The sequence below is a fragment of the Anolis carolinensis genome, chromosome 5 (assembly GCF_035594765.1).
Source record: "Anolis carolinensis isolate JA03-04 chromosome 5, rAnoCar3.1.pri, whole genome shotgun sequence".
Taxonomy (NCBI): domain Eukaryota; kingdom Metazoa; phylum Chordata; class Lepidosauria; order Squamata; family Dactyloidae; genus Anolis; species Anolis carolinensis.
Window position 1 is genome coordinate 44591499 of NC_085845.1, and position 21704 is coordinate 44613202.

General features: G+C 38.3%; 1 protein-coding gene across 2 annotated transcripts in view; it reads right to left on the minus strand.

Annotated features, from left to right (window-relative positions):
- The window catches only part of rnf150 (ring finger protein 150), a 139533-nt gene that overhangs the window by 90769 nt on the left and 27060 nt on the right, over positions 1–21704 (minus strand). The gene's annotated exons all lie outside the window — the stretch shown is intronic.

A 21704-nucleotide genomic window follows, 5' to 3' on the forward strand; every position in this document is an offset into this window, starting at 1 on the left:
CCCTATACATCTGGGTTGATCTAATCATCTCTAGGGTCGCAGAAGAAGAAAAACCAGAAAAACAAGTGTTGTGTCACCTATCTGCTTACATTTCATTTATATCTTTTTCCCCATTTCACTGTTGCATGTATTACTATGTATCTCTCTTTTCTGATTCTGGGGTTCGGGATTCTCTCCTCCCCCTTTGAGCCCCAAAAGGCTCTATCTCTATCTATCTCTCCCCCCCCCCCCAGCACCCCCCTGCACTAACCCTTGGGAAACTATAACTTACCCTCCACCCTGCTTTTCCTTTCAACCAGCTCCATGGGCTCCAAATCAACCTTTTTTTGGCTGGGTTGTTGTATGTCTTTCGGGCTGTGTGGCCATGTTCCAGAAGTATTCTCTCCTGACGTTTCGCCCACATCTATGGCAGGCATCCTCAGAGGTTGTGAGGTATGGATAAACTAAGTAAGGAAAGGAAAGAATATATATCTGTGTAGAGTCCAAGGTGTGGCAAGAGTTCTTTGTCACTGGGAGCAAGCATTAATGTTTCAGTTAATCACCCTAATTAGCATTGGAAATGTTTTGTCCCTTGCCTGAGGGCATCCTTTGTTCAGTCAAGCCCTCATTGTGTTGGTTCCCATCTACTGTTTTGATTTTGGAGTTTTGTAATACTGGTAGCCAGATTTTGTTCATTTTCATGGTTTCTTCCTTTCTGTTGAAGTTGTCCACATGCTTGTGGATTTCAATGGCTTCTCTGTGTAGTCTGACATGATAGTTGTTAGAATGGTCCAGCATTTTTGTGTTCTCAAATAGTATTCTGTGTCCAGGATGCCCTCAGGCAAGGGACAAAACATTTCCAATGCTAATTAGGGTGATTAACTGAAACATTAATGCTGGCTCCCAGTGACAAAGGACTCTTGCCACACCTTGGACTCTACACAGATATATATTCTTTCCTTTCCTTACTTAGTTTATCCATACCTCACAACCTCTGAGGATGCCTGCCATAGATGTGGGCGAAACGTCAGGAGAGAATACTTCTGGAACATGACCACACAGCCCGAAAGACATACAACAACCCTGTGATCCCGGCCATGAAAGCCTTCGACAACACTTTTTTTGGCTTTTTATATTTTTAAAATATAAAATATGAAATGCCACCCTTGTGTGACCCCAGCACCCCAGCCCTCAGGGAAGCCTCTTCATTTCCGAGGGTAGATAATCCCTTTACAAAAGGACTCCATCAAAAACTCCTTGCATGGACAAGAACGATGGGTACCCCCTCCAGGCATCGGAGCAAGGCCACCTGGAGGAGATGCCCCCTGGTGATCCTGTCACATTCCAGATTGGGACAATCTGTCTTCGGAAAGCTAAGATTGTCCCAAACTGCTTCTTCCTTTATCTTCACACCCTGGCCAAAACTGTCATCAAGATCTTGCCTAATTGTTTCCATATCCGGTCTTTAGAAAATCCGGATCCTGACGGCCACGTCAGGCTCAGATGTATATTCACACAATTGGAAATAATATCTAGCTGGTTTGAGGACCCCTGGGGGTTATCGCCAGCTGTCAGACACCCATTAAGCCATTTAATCCACTTAAAATCCACTCCCGGGCCTTTGTTTCCTGCTCAGTCCGCCTCCTCACTCCCGATTGGCCGGGAGGCTGAAGCGGCGCTGGCTCACTGATTGGCTGAGGTGTTCATGCCTCATCTCCAGCTGATGGCAACAACCAATCAGCACGGAGCCGGCAGAGGGAGGCAGGAGTGGGAGATTCAAAATGGACAACCCTGTTTTTCTGCTATAAAGTGTACTGTAATGCTTTATGTGGTATGTCTGCTTGACGAATGATCGCGGTTTGACATCCTTTCCAGCTGGATCGCAATAAGCAACTTGTTGGCAATTTTCTGGTGAGATTTATTTGGGAAATTCAAGGGGAATCCTTTATCTAGAGGCTCTCTTTTCTCGCCAGGGTATCAAACCCTTATTTGATGGGTCTGCAGTCTCTCTCCTATTGAGAGCTACCCTCCAAATTCTAGCTTGACTGCACCCATTCCCTCCCAAAATGAAAAATGAAATGGTGCAGAATCATTAACTAACTATTCCTGCTCTAAAATCCCTCAAGTTGTTATTCTAAATGCAATCTGCATCATATACAAATGTATTCTGGTTCACTAATCCAGTATTTATTATACAAGTTGTTATCACAATTTGCATTTTATGAGATTGGTATGTTTCTTGCAGGCATTTTCTGATCTCAGGAATAAAATACAGAAAAAAGTGTGAGAAGACATTTCAAAATATAGGTTGCTTGGACAACCATGCATATATTCAAAATGTAACATTGGGATAACAAAGATTCACAACAAAACACTAACATCAGACACATTTCAGCTAATTCTGCTTCTTCCTGAAAGGACTAGGATTCAAATTTGGTCTCTTAAGACCAGATCCCAAAATCTGCTAGCAAAGAGCCAGACTAAACCTTTGGAATGGTAATTAAGAATTGTTGGGCTCAACTTCCATCAAGCCAAGTCACCAGGGCCAATAATAATGAAAACTGTTGCAATGGGGGACAGTTTCCGAAGAGATACTGAAGGCCTCTTTTAGAAATAGTTCAATAGACATAGTCCCAGAGTAGTGGGAAGAAGATGCCATGTTATAGGAACTGCAAGGCTTTTTATTTTGTATATTGTCTTTTGGTTGGATTGAAGATTTTAATCTTCCTTACTTGGTTGCTTCTTTAAATCTTAAATCCAAAAAATGTCAACGAACAATCTCAGAGACAGAATTAGGAATTAACTGTTAGGAGCAGTGTGGCTTGGTGCAATAACAACTGATCTTGAACTGGGCTGAAAGCTTCACTTCAAGGCTGAGAATGTGAAACACAATTTAGCAGTAAAAACCTATGCAAAATTGTGTCCAAAACTTGCCATTCCATGCTAGAAGCCCACTGTTTCATGTGACAATGAAATTGAGGAGGAGCTCTTTGGTACCACATTATGAAAATTGCTCCAATCAGTACATATGTTTTAGGAAGTACACAGTATATACTTCAAGATCACTTCCCTTGCTGGTGATCCTCATCTCTATCTTGAAGTTGAAACATTATTCCCAAATTATTCCCTACCCCAGAATAGGGACGTGCAGTATTAAGCATAATGTGAGTTTTTTTTTTTAAAAAAAACATCATTTAAAAATAAGGATAAAGAGATTTCAGAATGTGAGATCTACTTTACTTTTTGGTACATCCACAACAACCACCATTGGAATCTGGTGCACTGTATATACACTGAGAATAGAAGAGTTCTGAAATTTGTACTAGATATCAGAACTGAGGTAAATTAATGGTCCTCTCACACAAAGATATATACTTGATTGCTCCTTTGCCCAACATGAGCAGTATAATGGGACATCATTTTGTTGTTTCTGCTAAGTAAATGGAAGTCATATTTTTGCAGATCTACCTTAAATCACAGATTTACTAACTGATCCCAATGTATCCTCTGCACACTTGTTTTTAATGTATGGGTCTTTCTTTAGGCTTCCTAATTTCTTTATCCATTGCCTAATTTCTTTTTTAATTACAGCAACTTTTTCCAAAGCTAAACAAATGAACAGTCCTTTTCAAATATACCATTCTGACAGTTACAATGTTTTTGAGTTTTAAATGGCTACAATCATTCCAATCTTACTAGTGCAGAAGAGCAAACAAAGAACAGAGGTTTGGCAAAGCCCATGAGATTCAGATTGCCCCAGGAGTCCTCATTAGCAAGGTCAATTAAAGAGTAGTAGTAGAAGCTGTTCTCATACACATGCACATTAATTATAGAATTAAGCTGCTGACAGACAGACAGTCTCCTCCACTTTGTCCATGTTTATTTCCAGCTCTTCTAAACAGTTCTGCACACACATCTCTTGAGTATAAACATTAGTTGTTAGCCCTTTTTTGTTTGTTTTCAAACTCTTGATTCTTTTTTCATTATTTTCTAAAATGTTTAGTTTAGGAAGGACAATCAGCAAATATATAGCACAGCTTTAATAATAAACAAAATGTAGTATATCCTTATAAATATCGTTTCACACTTTGAGTTGGTAAACCAATTTAGAATAAAGTTGTGTATGTAATAGCAAATCAAGTTGAAATCATTGGCTATCATACTATCATGCTTCATTATTGAGCTACTTTTTATTTTTAATCTTCTCTTTTTTCTAGTTCTTTTTTATGCCTTACTCTTGTATCTCAAATATGATTGAATGGCTATATATTTGAAAGTGCAGATATAAACTCCAAAGGTTGCCAGAATATAGCTGGTCACTAGCAAAGTCAAAGGTTATGAGGTTTTAGAAATATTAGGTTGATGTCTGGAATCAATGGCGGACAAAATTAGTAACAATAAACTAAAACAACTTGGTGAAAATGAGATGGATATCATATTAGTGGTTTCCTTAAGGATGCAGCTGATAGTCTGGGGACAATGATACATGTAGCACTTTCCCTGTGGTCATTCCCAGAACTGCTTTAGACAGTATCAGACTACTGATTTTTCTGTTTTTAGTTCCACAAGACCTCAAATGGTTGGTACTTGAGACTGTTAATGCTTGAAACTAAATCTGATATAAGTCATGTGATATTTTACTGAGTTATGGAACCACTCTCCTGCACATAAATTAGTTTTATTAAAATTATATTTTAATATAAGTGGATTGCATACTGTTAATGTAGTTTCGGTCTTCTTAATCATCTAATTACTTCACCTTGTAATTTGCTTGTTTGCAGTTTCTATGGTTCACTGCACCAGGAGTAGTGGTTATGGAGTTGGTTTTATTTAGTTGGCCCAACTCACACCGCCCACACTGTACTTGAGATGGAATGGCATACCACATATGTAGAATTTCACAGATACCACAAAGAAGAAACAATAATTATTTCAGTAATTTAGTTACCACAATATATTGTAATTTCAATTGTAATGGATTCATAATTTAGAGAAATGAAACCCAGCTTCAGGTCTCATCTTCAGTATGCTCTGTATTTCTTGATTTATTCCCTGGGCAGTCAGGGATTAAACTAAACATTTTAGAAGGATGCTACAAAGAATAAGGTGTGCATAAAACAAGAGGGCATAATTAGTTGGGGTGGACCTTGCAAATCCTTTAATCCCCTGCTTCTAGAAATACATCCCTCCTGTGGCCCTGATTTGGTTGTGTTTGCTTAGAGGAAAAAATACAGTGTCAATATAGCAAGATGCTCAATGACTTCAGGGAAGGAATCCACTGCAATAGGAGCCAGTTGCACTTTAAAGTTTTGGAGCAATTATTACATTCTCAATGCTTAATTGTGAGTAAAACCGCTAGCCAAAAAACAGCCCTCCCCACAAACCATGTACTATGTAAACGGACTAATCTTTTAAGAATGGGAATTAATCTGAGGCAAATGTACCTCTTCGTTCGCTATCAACCCAAATTGCTCTAATCTGTAGCACTTTGTACTCTCTCTGTGGCAAACCCTCCCCTCCATTCCTGCAATCCAGCAATCAACTAAAGTGAGGAGGCAGGATCGTTTTGTGGTGAGGAAGTGAGTGCTTTGGCATTCTGACAGCAAAGCTTAATCTGGAATTAAAGCCAGAACATCTCCCTTCCTCTTTCACTGTCACCCTCCCTCTTCTAAAGCTTTGCATTTGAACCAAGAGACTACAGTACTGCACAAAATCTGTTACCATCAAGAAATTACAGTTGTCAGTTCTGCTTCACTCCAGGTTTGTTGTTGTTATTTGTCCAATGAGCTGTGAACATTCAAACATTTGTCAAACCTCTACACTCCTAAAATAGCACTAGTCAGAGCTTAAGAGGGCAGAAGGTCATCTCTGCAATATAACAAAAGGCCCACAGAAGAGCCTAATGAGAGCAAAAGAAACTACAGCACAGAACAAGAAACGCACATCTTTACAAGCCGAGGGTAGTTTGGAGGCATTGCCAGGGTGGGGAAGCTAGGAATCTGACTTTAAAAATTCAAAGGAAAAGCTATAAAGGAATGTGAAACTGAGAAAAAGAAATGTAGGACATAAGCTTTCATGGGTCCCAGTCCACTTCACCAAATGTATATTACAAGTATCCTGGAGTCCCCCAAAACCTAAGCTAGAAATGTCTTCTTTGTCTTTGCTTGTGCTAAGATTCCTTTCTATCTTTATGCTAAAACAGACTGGCATCATTATGTCTCTGAATAAACTCCAGTGTGTGTGTATATATGTGCCTTCAAGTTGATATGTGGTGACCCCATGCATTTCATAGGTTTTTCTAAAGCAAGAAATACTCAAAAATGTCGTTTTGTCAATTCCTACCTCTGAAATATAGCTTACAGCACCTGATCTTCCTTGGTGGTTTTCCACTCAAGTAGTAACCAGGACTGGCCCTGCTTAATTTCCAAGATCAGACAGGATTTGATGCTTTTAGGGTATTTAGGCCTGCCATGTGATTTATATATGAGGAGTACATAACAAAGAAAAAAACCTAATTAAAACAAGAAAAGCTAATAACATGATTATTTTATGTATAAAGGAGCAGTAAGGTCTGGGTCATAACACTGCCCTTCTTTCAACTGGTTAACAATTTGAAAGCTGCACACAAAATCTTTAAATTGCAGTACTGTATTGAAATGAATGCGGCAACACCAAGCAATATGGAACAGACCCATTTTAATGGGGCACACTTAATTGCCACCGCGCACACTCATCCAGACTGAAGTAATTGGAATGGAAACAATGTAATTGGAATTCTTGTGCATCCCCAGTGAAAACCTATTGCACAGCATTAAAATCTGACAGTACGATACATCAGGGAGACTGCATTTGCTACCACTTTAGGTATAGCACTGCCAAGTGGGATTTTAACTGGTTGCTATAGCTTCTTGTAATTTTGCTATTTCAACGGGACGCCTTGATCTTGTGCTCTGACAATAAACAAGAGTATTTTTTTTAAAAAAAATCTTTATTACAAGGTTATGTTGACATCACAATGTAGCGACATGAGAGGCACATAGGTCGCAATGGCATATTAGAGCAATAGGAGGAGGAGGAGAAGGTACTGAACCCTTCCCAACTTGTTCAGATGCAAACAAAGGAGACAAACATTCAGGAGCAAAATTACAATGTTTTTAAATCTGTCTCTAAAAGGGCAAAACAACATGTTACCAGGGAAACCGAAGCTCCCAATTGAATGTGAGGATGGGAGCTCTTGGCAAGGGAAAAGCAGGCAGGAGGAGACTGCTTACCCTTCCCCCAAATCATCAGTTCTATGCTCAAAATGCCTCTCAATGAACTGTAATAGTCCCTTTTTCCACAGATTCCAAAATAAGAACCTATGAGCGCAAGAAGAGGGGAGCACAGACAAGGGAGGAATGCAGGGTATGTGAACAATGATGTATCATTCCCTCCTCTTCCCCATGAGGATACTCCTCCAAAGACACAACCTACCCAACCAAATTGTGCTGTTGTGGCAAATACAGAATTAGGAATGGTTGCATCTAACTGCAGATGTATCTCAACACTTTCTGCTACAAAAGCTTCATCACCGAACTGTTTTTCTCTCAAAAGGAACATGATAGCTTGTAATATGTTTTTTAAAAGTCTGTTCTGTCTTTTCATAGAACAGTTAATCTACTTTGGAATTAACTTTGGTTTTAATCTAAGGACCATTTCCAAATACAAAAGAACTCAAGAGTAATGAGTAGAGAGGTATTCCAAGTCACAGTTTAAAGTGGCTTGTTCAATGAAGCCTCCAGAACAGCAGATTAAATTATGAGGGTGAAAATTTTTGTTTGAAAAAACAGTGAAAACAGCCAGGCTTTGAAGCTGAAAGGCCATTCAATGCAAATCAAGGTGGCCAATTTGCTACATTCACACTTGCCTCAGGTAGACAAGAGTTCTTTCTCCCACCCTGAACATTTCACAGATATATAAATCCCACCTGCCCAGTTTCCAACAGACCTCACAACCTCTGAAGATGCCTAACATAGATATGGACGAAACTTCAGAAGAGAATATTTCTGGAATATGGCCATACAGCCCAGAATACTCACAGCAACCCAGTGATTCTGGCCATGAAAACCTTCAATAACACAAAAGATGAAAAGTTCACTGAATCCATCTCTTCTACTGAGAGGTTTCTAAGGGCAGCTCCTCAAACATAGCACTATAGAAGTGAGATCTAGGCCATATGCTTTCTCCTTTCCTGAGATTTATATTCAAAATATTTTATTGCCTATGAGAAGAGCACTATAGGGAGTTCCAGATATGCCTATGTGCTTTCAGTTTCTTTTTACAATACGCCTCTCATATCCACAGGGGATATGTTCCAGGACTTCATATGGATATACGAATGTAGATAATAGTGAGCCTGTTTGAAATTATGAACCTCTGGCCCAAGAATACCATATAGTCACAATGGAGTGCCTAGAAAATGCTCAGAGAGGCAATATTTTGTTAGATGTGGATAAATGAAATCTTGGATACTGGTCCCACAAATAAGTGGATTGTACTGTATTTTCCCAGAGCTCCTGATAGCAAAGCGTGTTAAATCGCTGAGCTGCTGAACTTGTGGACCAAAAGGTCATAGGTCCGAATCTGGGTAAATGTGAGTAGATCAATAGGTACCACTCCAGTGGGAAGGTAACAGCGCTCCATGTAGTCATGCCAGCCACATGACCTTGGAGGTATCTTTGGATAATACCGGCTCTTTGGCTTAGAAATAGCCAACCTCCAGAGTCGGACACGACTGGACTTAATGTCAGGGGAAAACTTATACCTACCTTTACCCTACTGTATTTCCTTCTAGCCCTATTTTCATCTTTTTCCAGGCTACTCAGGGCCCTTCCAGACAGATAATTTAAATTGAGAAAGGGATTTCCTGCTGGAATGTGGCGTAATGACGAATGTTCTTCTTGTTAGTTAAAGGGTGAAAGGGATCTAAAGGCCCTTCTAGACAGGCCCTATATTCCAGGATCGGATCCCAGGTTTTCTGCTTTGAACTTGATTACATGAGTCCCCACTGCCAAATAATCTGGGATAAACAGAAAACCTGGGATCAGATCCTGAGATATAGGGCCTGTCTGGAAGATCTAACCTCATTTTCAATCCTTTAATGAAAGTTGCTAAAAGATAACCATTTATGGACAACCTTTTAAAAATGCACTCCGCAAATTATTATTTTCATGCAACTTTAATCCCATCCTTTTATTTTCTTTCTGCATTACAGCTCTGATTTTGCAGTAATGGAAGAGCAACAAAGAAAGTGGCAGGAAATCTCAGCTTTAAGATGCCTGCACCTTTTCATTATTAAGAGCAAAGACTTCTGTGACTGTTTCCAACTGATTGCTTTTCTATGCCATTCCTGCTGCCCTCCACCAGCACCTCAGCTCTTATTTTAGTCTACTCTCTCTCTCTCATCTGCAATGCCCTCTGGTTTTAGTTGTATTCCTAACAAGTTCCCCCCACCACACACACACACTTTGTCCCCTTTCTTGTTTGTGCACACTCTATTCAGAGTGAAGAGCAGGTCTGTAATTTGTACTACATACCATTTCATTACATTACTTTCCTGGCAGTGAAAAGTTGAAGGAAAGAGTTGCCAAAAAGCCTCTGAAAAGTCAGGGAACTATGCAGAATAACACACACAGTCTGCCAAAGGTAAGCCACAGAGAAGCAAATTGCTTGCTGGCAATATGAACTTCTATTATTATTTATACTGCATTGTTAATGTAAATGGCACCTTGCACAAAGCGACAGTCCTGCAGTGAAAAAACAATCTGGGATCTGACATAGACTAAGGACAAAACAACAACAGCAAAAGCACAGAAAAGAAGAGGAAGCAATTAGCAAGAAGTGTGTCTCTCTCTCTCTCTCTGTACACACATCCACACAATATGTGCTTTATGGTCTGCTCCAGTTTATGGCAACCCTATCACGGGGTTTTCCTGGCAAGATGATTCAAAGGAGGACTGCCACTGTATTTCTCTGAAGCTGAAAGAGCGTGACTTGCTCAAGGTCACACAGAGGGTTTCCATGGTTGAGCGAAGATTTGAACCCCGATTCCTGGTCCAAAGGTCAAATTACTACCATACTGAAAGTTATAGTTGGGAATTCAGCTACGTGATTACGTTTCGGTGGTCTCTCAAATGTTGCAACTCCCGTCATCCATATATATTTGCTATGTCATAAAGTCCAATAGCATTTATAGCAGAGCTTTCCAAACATTTCTTGTTGGTGACACACCTTTTTAGACATGAATAATTCCTCAACACAGAAATTCAGTTTTACTAGTAAACCAGAAGTTTACCAGTAAATGATCAAGTTAGAAGCTATTGTGGTTTTTTGTTTTGAACTGAGAAAGGAATTTCCTGTTTAGGTGTGATAATGGAATGTGGCCTAATGACGAATATTCTTCTTGTTGGCTAAAGGTGAAAGGGATCTAAAGGCCCTTCCAGACAGGCCCTATATCCCAGGATCTGATCCCTGGTTTTCTGTTTTAAACTGGATTATATGAGTCTGCCCTGCCAGATAATCTGGGATAAACAGAAAACTTGGGATCAGATCCTGGGATACAGAGCCTGTCTGGAAGGGCCCAAAGAGAACAGGTCATGGGCAGAACACAGAATGATGTAATGAAGACTTTAAAGGGTGAGATTAAGGATTTTGTGTTGCATGCAGAGGTATGGAAATTTTGAGATTTAAAGAAAGCAAAAGTGATACGGTTATCAATTTAGACATAAGTTTCTGAAAGCACAGCATCTACAAGTTTAGGTCTGAAACCTGGTGGTGATTCCCAATCGACATCTTTTTTTCTGACTGGCTCATATCTAATAGTTAGGAGGCATATACAACACAGTTCCCCTTTGTTCTGAGACCAGTGATGATTTCAAATCTATGATGTCAAGTGACAGATGGATCTACATTTTATCTAATACTATAAAATGCCAACACTAATATTTAAATTCTGCAGGAGTCATTGTTATGGATAATATAATAGCAACTTTGCAACAGAAAAAAATCAGTCTTTTTTTCTTTACTTAAGCAAGGAATCTAACACAAGCCAAATTCCATCTAAGTATTTCCATATTTCTCCAGTGCAGATGATCAAGAGAACGACAAAAATAGACTATATGCTCATGCAATACACATGCCAAACACAGTGGCTGGACAATCCCTTTGCTTTGCTTTTTGCCAATAAAAAAGGAATGTAGAATAAAATGAAGCAATGCGCCCGACACTAATCCCACTGAAGCTTAAAATCTAGCTTCTTCTTAATTATTTCACTCCATTGCAGCCAACTATTATTTTCATATTACTGTAGTAAACTATGTCATAGTCATCTTGCTTCCATTCTTTCTTTTAAGCTGGTTTTGTTTAAGCTTAGAGAATTCAGATGTTGAATGTGGCAGGACAGGGATACTCAGTGGCAATACAACTAGTAGATCTATGAGTTTAGAAGACGCATTTTTAGTTGAGGAAATGCCTATTCAAAAGAGTGCAGGTCTCCAATGACAAAACATACGACTCACCTAAGAAAGTTGAGTAGAAGTATTTTTTACACACAATTTAGACTTAAAAAGAATCCAATCTTCCAAAAATTATGTTGGAATACATTGAATTTGCTTTCCAAAATGGAAGGCATAGGCAATTCCAGGTTTTTGTGTGACAAGAGAAACAACTACATTGAACTGCATAATAGTCGCCCCCCTCCCCCTTTAAAAAATTAATGCAATGACAACTATTATGTGGTGGAAAATGTAGTTCACCAGAAAAAAAAATCACACAAAAAAGCAGAAAGTGTCCATTACCACGTGGCCAAAATTAACACAGAGGGTTGGAAATGCAGACTAGTCCCTAAAGCAAGAGGAGTTTGGCAGGAGGAAATGTCTGAACAGTTATGGCGAACTCACTGTGATATGTCTGGTTTTAAAGTGGTTACTGCATAGTTAATACAGACAAGGAGAAAGTGGAGCCAAACTGCCACATTTAGACTATAACATGCAATGAAACCTTAGGTGAGAACAGTTCACATTTTTATTACATCTTTCATACATTGTAAGTTTCCCCCACATCATTTCTCATTCACTCTTTCCATTCCTTAACTAACACAATTCCTACTATATTCACTTCACTTGTCACCACAGCTGAGGCTAAGAAGAGGCAGTTGCTGTTGTTGTTGGTAGCAGCTTTTACATTCCATGGCAACACTGGCTCTGCAGTGAGTTATCTGATGAGAGATACTACTTATTTTTTTAATTAAGTTATTAAAAGATTTATGTTCCAGCTTCTATCCAAAAGTCCTAGCTTATATCTGCATATTACAAACCATAGTCCAAACAGTAAAACAACTTGAATCAATTCTAAAACTATCTGAACCATTAAAAACCATCCAACATATGAAAATGGAAGACAAAATCTACAACTCAACAAGCCAGAAATATGCTAGGGTCACTGAACTATAAAAAATTGACTGAACAGCCAAGTTTAACTTAGGGCCAGTCTACACTGGCCAGAAACCCTAAGTCAGGCCAGAGGTTGCTCATGGACATCCACAAAAAGTCCAGGTACTTCTGGCCCATAATGTAGAAGCAGAAGTTTGGGAATACTGTAAAGTCTCACTTATCCAACATTCACTTATCCAACATTCTGGATTATCCAATGCAGTCTGACTCCCGTCCGGATCCACTGCTGTTTCTCTAGGCAGCAAGGACTGAACTTTTTACAGATTTAATTTTCTACAATGTTGTTACTGTAAATTCTTTTTATTCAATTCTATCTTTATATGTAGTCAATTTGTTAGTAGTCTATGTTATCAATACATTGTGATGTTTTGGTGCTAAATCTTAAATAGTCATTACTACATAATGTTACCGTGTATTGAACTGCTTTTTCTGTTGATTTGTTGTAAAACATGATGTTTTGGTGCTTAATTTGTAAAATCATAATGTAATTTGACATTTAAAAGGCTTTTCCTTAATCCCTCCTTATCCAACATTTTCGCTTATCCAACATTCTGCCGGCCCGTTTATGTTGGATAAGCGAGACTCTACTGTGCTTTAAAGCAGGCCTGTATAACCTGTGGCCCTCCAGGTGTTGGGACTCAGACTCCCAGAAGCCCTAGTCAGGAATGATCAGGATGCAACCTCATAAAACATAAGGAACCTGATGATGGGAGTTGCTCCTCACAGCCTACCTGAAGTGTATCAAAAAACACAAATGTGAATTCACCTGTTTCGAGTTAGCATTCCACAGAAAAAGTAATAACACATCAAAGACATAAAGTAAGCTTTCTCAATCTAAACTGAAGTGTGCACTTCTTGATATTTGTATACATCAAATAATGCACTTTTAGAAAGGGGGAATAAGAATGAATCACAGTCAGCGCCGTTTTCTAACATGGCATATGCTTGCCAAAGACAAAGGCCTGTTCTTTCCAAAAAGCAAAAAAAAAAAAAACATTGCTTGGTTGTCTTCTGCCAGAGAGAAGCTGAGGTTACTACCTAAGCTGTCCAGCTATATTGGGCAAACAGGATAAATATCTTTAAAGGTATTTACTAAGGTCACACATTTTCCCATTGGTTTAGTTACGGTTTGTCTAATTTAGTTCAGCACTTTAAGTAGCAACCCCAACTTCTCTTTGGCGGAGACAACCAAACTGATTTTAAAAAAGAAAAAGAAAAGAAAATACAGACATCTGTCTTTGGAAAACATATGTCACACAAGAATATTATACTAAACTGTGATTCATTCTTACTGCACTATTCAATGTACAAAAATGTCAAGGAGCATAATATTTTGCAAGATATAAACTGAATTATTCTCTTTCTAAAAGTGCATTATTCAATGCATTAAAATATTAGAAGCATAATATTTTGCTGGATATGAATTGGACCTCTAGGTCAGAGAAAGAATAAAAAGATGTCTAAATCCATCTGTGTAGAATAAGAGTTTAGTGTTCACAGGGGTTTGGATCCAGGACCTCCAATGGATACAAAAACCCATGGATGCTAACATTCCATTATATACAATGACATATGAAAACAGTGTTTCCCTTGTATAAAATGGCAAAGTCAAGGTTTTATTTTAGAAGTTTTTGGATTATTTTCAAGCCATGGATGGCTAAATTGATGAATAGAGAATCTGTGAATACAGAGGGCTGACTGTAAAATGAAAGTCAATGGTTTGAATTTTCTTGACAATCCCAACTAGAGTGGACCTATTGATTCAATGGGATTCAGAAAAGTGTTAGCTAACCATTTAAATTGATTCAGTATGTCAGGACTGCTAATAGGATTCTGCTAAATTGAGGATGAAAAAAGGGTTTATTTGAGGTATTTTTATCCTGCTTTTTTCATTTTAAACGTTTAAGGTATTTATAAGACAAAACATATTAACATATAGAATTTATACTAAATAAAAATCCCAGCACAATTTTCTTCTTCTGATTTTCCATAAGTAAAACTTCATGCAATTTTTGCTTACATTATGGGAAGAAACACAGAGCTCCAAATCCAGAGTCTTTCAATTCTGGCTGTGGAAGAAAAAGGTGCTCAACTGAAAAGGGTTTTTCTTCCCACTGACTAGAGAATTCAGATTGCTTCTATTGGAGAACTGCCATTTCCAATTGTCAAACTAACAGCAAATTGGTTTGTGAATATATATGGCAAGCTAACATTTAAGAGAAGCCTGTTTCCAAATATGTATTTCCATGTATTCAAATAAGTCTGTTGCTTTAATAAATTGTTGGAACCACTAAAGTCTCAAATCTGTATTTAAACCAAGAACATTAATTTAGCAGTTAGTTCCACATCTGCAGATTGAAACATTATCAATATTACATTAAGTGTTAAAACATTCAATGTTGAATTCCTTTGCTATAAGATGGCATCCAAAACTATCATATTTACTTCAGTCTAATTCCCATCTTTTTGGCTAAAACATATTGCCAATACTAGGGTACGCATTAGGATTAAGTATTATGGTAATCTAAGTGCATAGCTAAAGGAAAAATGGAAGTTGCCACAAAAGCACCATGAGGTTTGCAGACAGGGAGCAGCCATGGGGAAAGGACAAGGAAAAGACATGGAGAAGGAAGCTACTTGCATTTAAAACATTTTCTGCATCTCTGCCTCAAGGTTAGATGGTACTGAAACTTCCCCAGCAGCTGTTGCCGAGCCCAGGCTCACAAAGTCATTTTTTCCCAACCCATTCCCCTGAAATAACCTACATCAACTGGTCTCCCTTTCAAATATTAATTAGCACTGACCCTGCTTAGTTTCCAAGATCAGATAGGACTTACTTCATCCCACTTTAAGAATGCAGAATTCTGGTGCTTGTCGTTCAATGAGTCCCATGAATTCTCTGGCTGAGAATGGGGAAAGCCCTTCACTAAACTACAAGCCCCAGAATTCTGCAGAAGCAGCTGGAGGATTGAAGGTGGGAGCAGACTCTAAATCCAATTTTGGGCCCAAAGAGCTTGTAGAACTACAACTTCTAGGATTCCATAGCATTGAGACAGGTCAGTAAAAGTGGTATCAAGCTGCATTCATTCTATAGCATAGATTCACCGAAGGAAGCTGAGGCAGGATAAACAGGAGAGTCTCCTTGAGGGAAGGGGTTACTTATTTCTCTGGTTTTTCTTTCCTTTCTGGATGATTGGGTGCCCTAACACTTTGGTTTTTAAAGAAGTAATTCTAAGCATGCAGCAATTGTAATAGAATATTACATGAGGGTCTTCCTTCAGGAACAAACCAAGAACGGGCAACTTGGAAGTCCCTGAACAGACTCAGAAGCGGAGTTGGCAGATGAAAAGACAGCCTGGCAAAATGGCACTACCTAGAAAAATCCTCCACTTTGTGCAACTGTGGAGTAGAACAAACAACTGAGCATCTGTATGCTTGCCCACAGTGCCGTGCCACATATACAGTGCAAGAACTGATTAAAGCTACAGACAATGCAGTCGCTGTTGCCCGTCTAAATCTATTTAGCAGCTAGTGATCCATTTATTTTATCAGTTTTAAACTTATTTATTATGCAGTGCTTTTGATGTGAAATAAATAAAGCAATTGTAATGCACACCTTTTTTGGCCAAATTACAAAGAGTGCACTTTTTGCTGCTGCACATTACGTCCACCAGCACATGGTTTTTTGTTTTTTTGTTTGTTTGTTTTGGTTTCAGAATTTTTAAAATTGAGGTCTTTTTTTCAAATCTGGAAGTGGTCTTATGTAGGTTTTGAACTACTCTAGGCTTAAAACAGTAAGAATGGTTGCAACATGCAGGATCATACTTAATCCATTCTCTTCAAATGTGCGAAAACATTGTTATTACAGTAGAGTCTCACTTATCCAACATAAACGGGCCGGCAGAATGTTGGATAAGCGAATATGTTGGATAATAAGGAGGCATTAAGGAAAAGCCTATTAAACATCAAATTAGGTTATGATTTTACAAATTAAGCACCAAAACATCATGTTATACAACAAATCTGACAGAAAAAGTAGTTCAATACGCAGTAATGCTATATAGTAATTACTGTATTTACAAATTTAGCACCAAAATATCACAATGTATTGAAAACATTGACTACAAAAATGCGTTGGATAATCCAGAACGTTGGATAAGTGAGTGTTGGATAAGTGAGACTCTACTGTATTTGTAGCCCTATGCACAAGGGTGGATATTGTGTTTCTGGTGAGCTACATTCATTTTATAGGCCACACATTGTGTAACTGCTGTTCGCAGGAGCTCCCTAAAATTTTCCCTGAAGCTATCTATATTTTCAGGATACTAGAAGGATTTTGAAAACAAAGGGCTGATTGCCATTTTTGGTAATGAAGAAGCTGCTTGATGAAGAGAAAAAGCAGGGTATAAACAATCATAAATAATTATAGTAATTTTTAAAAAAAATTCCTAGGAACCTCAATTTCCAATCTTCATGCCAGAGAGCTGCACTTATAACGTGATAAGTAATAGTCTCCCTCTCTACAAACAAGGCAAAATAATACCACATATTCATGTCTCACTCTAGTCTTAAAAAATGTTAAAATAAATTATTAGTACCAGTCTGTTGAAAATAAAGTACCAACTGTGTATCCATGGGACTGCTGCCCACACTATCATTTATCCACATCTAGGCATTTTAGAGGTCCCCAGCATGATTCTATAGTATTCTTGGACCAGAAGCCCTTTATTTCAATAGGGTTCACTTCTGTATGTGAAATACAGGCATCATACTCTATACATTTCCAAGAGAATGTAAATAAGTGTAGTGTTGTGAATGGAAAGACAGAGGATTAGATCTCAGTATTGTCAGCAGCTCCTTTCCCTCTCTGGTGCCTGTTGTTCATAGATAAACCCCTTCACACCTGAGTTTTCTGTTTGTTTACACAGAGAAATCTCAGAAAAATTAGCTTTGTACACTATGCTAAAGTCTAATTACACACATTTCTTGGCTTCCCAATTAATATTCTGAGAGACAAACTGCTCACAGCTTTCTGTGAGATTTTATGACTAGCAATCCAGAAAGCAACTTCTATAAATTCTGTATTAGCCTCAGAACAATTATCCACTTCAGATGTGCCAGATAGTTAAGCTCTTCTAAATGATAATAGCTTCTGTAATGTTTCACATAGCTCTTAAAGAGTATTCAGAAATGTCTATATGAGACTCCATCCCACCTCACGCCAATACAATGCCAAAACATCCCAATTACTCCTTTGGTTGACGCTGCCAATTAGCACATTAGAAAGAATTGTTATGATACTTTAACATGGATCTCAACAGAATTAACAGAAGGAAATGATTATGCCACATTGCCATATTGAGTTACTGCTAGAGATTTTATCAGAAACATAAGTTTCCTTACTATCAAAGAACAAAGCACCACAGGAGAACAAGTAGTACAAGAGTAGCACAGATAGCTATCTTTAAACAAGTATATACTCTTTGAATGATGGTGTTCTAGACAAGTGAAGCGGTTGAAATCAAGGCCATACATGTGCACTTCATATGCTTACCGGTATTTACATATCTGTACATTATTACTCCAGGCGATTTTTATTTAGGAGACTCAAAGTCTCGTAACCAAAGAAAATGACAACCCATCAAATACTTGGCAGAGATGATTTCCAGCCTTCATCAGTATTCTGCAACGGTGGCCTATCAGTTTTAATTTATGGCCAACATCACTTGTGGCACTAATGAAATTATTAGGCTTGTTTGTTTGTTTTTTGCTTGAGCTACTAATGATAGTGTGGAGATTGCTCTGACATACTGAAATGTTTTCCTTTCTACCAAACTGTAAATGTAAAAATAGCTTAGATTGGGATGTCCAAACTTTTTAAACCGAGGGTCAGTTCACAGTCCCTCAGTCAGTTGGAGGGCCAGACTATAGTTTGAAAAAAAACATGAGCACATTCCTACTGCATATGTTTTATTTATAGTGCAAAAAATATATATATAAAAGAACAATACAATATATAAAATGCAGAACAGCATTGAACATGCCTGAGAAGAAAAAATATTTGGGTAGCCAACAAGGTACAGTGGTTTGAGTGTTAGACTACAACTCTGGAGACCAGGATTAAATTCCACATTGGCCATGGAAACCCACTCTCAGTTACAGAAAACCCCGTGATGGATTTGCCTTAGTTGTCACCATAAAACAGAAATGACTTGAGGCACACAACAATGACAACAGGGTATTGTTCCCTGTCCTGTCTAAAAAACGTTTCTGGCTCAGTGTATCAACAGTTCACCACCTACTGCAGGACTGAAAAGTTTAACTTCAATAAAATAAATGGCAGATGTAGTTCATGAAGTGTGATAGAGAAGCAATGACTGGAGAACTCCAAGATATGAAAAATATTTAGGATGCTACATTGCACCTGCTGCATCACTGGAGGGACCCAGATAAGGTTTATCTGGGGAAGGAAGTGAAAAGATTCTTAAGAATATCAGTATATGGAGAGGGAGCACAGAATAATGAAAAGTGAGGGAATACCCACAAATGGTTTTTAACTATCTGGCACTACTGACCCCTGTAGGGTCTGTTAGTTCTTTGCACAGAGCACTGCATTCCCCCCCCCTATTTCCAACTCATTACACACCTAGAAAAGTTTTAAATACTTAATGAACTGATTTGAGCATCTAAAACCCTGATTCCATGGGCAGTTGCACTGGCATTGTTGATAGGCTTAGCATAACAATGCTGGCATGGTCTTTGCGCTCAGTATCAGCACATCACTGGTGTTAGGCAAAGCTTGTAATAATAGGGCCCTGAGACACATGATTCAGTTACATTCTGTTGTAACTGAAACACAGGGATTCCGAAAATATTCCCTTTCTTACCAGACTGAGCCTGTCCAAACCCATTGTCAATTAGGAAGGGGCAACCTAGCAGAAAACACATGGACAGTTCTGTATTTGTATAGGACTCAGCCTGTCTTCTTACGCTGTTGACCTATACTGATCTAATGAATCTGGTCTGCTTCCTCGTGTGAGGTCTATGGTTAGATTTCCTGCAGAATTATTGCAAGTAGGATTTTAAACATTATGCAGAACACAGAAATGATGCAAACCCTGTCCAAAAGATAAATCTGCCTTCCTTTCCTCTCATGAATTGACCTTGTCTCCTACTCAGACTGCTCCTTACTTATTCAGTTTCTTCAGGGAAGACAACCTACCTAATCTAATACAGAGACCCAATCAGAAGTGTACTGGGGAGCAAAGCTCATGCCAAATGGTCCATAACTCTCTACATTCCTACCTGAGGCATCTACAGCATCAGAATGTGAAAAAATGTAAGTTCAGGACAAAACCACAACATTGTTTACATATACTGATTTTCTAAATTAACATTCAGATGGGTTTCAGTTATATACAATAATGTTCCAGTATAACAAAAGCAGGAAAAACAATGGCATTAATCACACGATTCTAGCAAAGTTGGCCAAATATCCAAATATGTCCAGTCATAAATTTCACCTATACATTATTCTTTCAAATGTTGCATATATGTTGTAAGATCTTCTATCCATTGGATCACATGAAGAAAATGATATTTCCTGTAACAATGTATCAATTTTGGCACCCAAAAGGGCATGGAAAATCCACTTCCACTGGCCATTAGTTTCCAAGTAACTGACAAGGAATTAAAAAAGACATGTACATCTCTGAACACCAAGGAATTTTCCAAAACCAAATTCACCCTTGTTATTACTTTCTCCCAAAATGTAGCTGTTATGAAACAACTTCAAAACATACATATCAAGGAAAAATTAGTAGCATTACATCTCTAACAATTTGCTGATTTAGAAAGCCTTTTCTTAAGCAGACATGGCATCATAACCAATATACATGAAATGCAATTTCAGTTTGTAAAAAGTGTAGTCAGAGATCTATAGCCATACTAGTTACAAATGTTGAAACTGATGGCCATTCAATTAGTCAGAATTGGGTTCTCTATTCTATTTTTGCTGTAAACCTATCATGTCATATTTATTTATATATAGCAGGAATTTATATATCTAGATTTCTGGTTTGAAAACTTGATTGGCCTCAATTAATGTCCCTAACATTAATGGAACCTTGAGTGCACCAACTGGAGGTCAGCTATGACCAGGAGTGCTGCGGAGTTGGAAGAGGCACGAATGGAGGGCTTAAGGGAGAAACGGGCCAAGAGGAAGGCGCGTCAAGCCAACCCGGGACCGCCTTTCATCTGGAAACCGATGTCCTCACCATGGGATCAAGAATAGATCTCTTTAGACACCTACGGACACTCCCCCACGACACCAGAATGGGGGACCATTATCCTCGGCCTACGAGGGATTGCCTAAGTAAGTAAGTAAGTAAGTAATGGAACCTTATATGTGTTACATGCTACAGGGTCAAATTTGGATCGCAACAATTTGGATCAATTCTAGATAGGTAGTTTAAAATGTTCTTGAAAAATTTTAAAAAAGCAAAAATATATCAACAAAAACTGATTTAAGTAACAACACCACTATCAGTCTACACATTTTCTAAAATGGTTCCTTACTAGTTTTTGAATCTGGGTTTCCCTATAGTGTCATTGTGGCATGCACATATGGATCAAATGGCAACGAATGAACTAATATTTGCTACACAGTTATAAACACTAATTCTTTTAGCAAAACATTGCCTTTAAATAAAAGGAGAATCAAGTGCTGTCCATTTGAATGAATGTGCCAAAACAAATACCCTAAGGCTGATCATTGTAGATTACATTAAATGGATAGGTTCAGAAATTAATACTAGCTAACAGATGCTATGTAAGAAGATCTGGAAGACCAAAACCTCCCCTTTTGATTGGGGATTGCTTCCTTTTCATTGAAATTCTAGAAGAAAATGGTCCCCCTCTTGTGCAATGTATTTACAGTCAGCCCTCCATATTTTGGGGGGTTAGGTGCACAGGCACTAGGAAAAATGGGAAAACGATGAATATAGCCCATTGTTTTTTCCTGCAGGACATGGAAGTCAAATCATGCTAAAGGATCTATAAAAGCCTACAAAGAATATATTTTAGGCCATATATTGAGCAGTAGCAGAGGGAGTGGCAAATACATCTATCTCTGAATGATCAAATTTGTGAGTGCTTAACCTGAAAATGTGGAAAGACAACTGTCGTTTTTGATAAAATCTGTGAAGTATTAGTACAGGAATTCCCCAAATAGCAAAA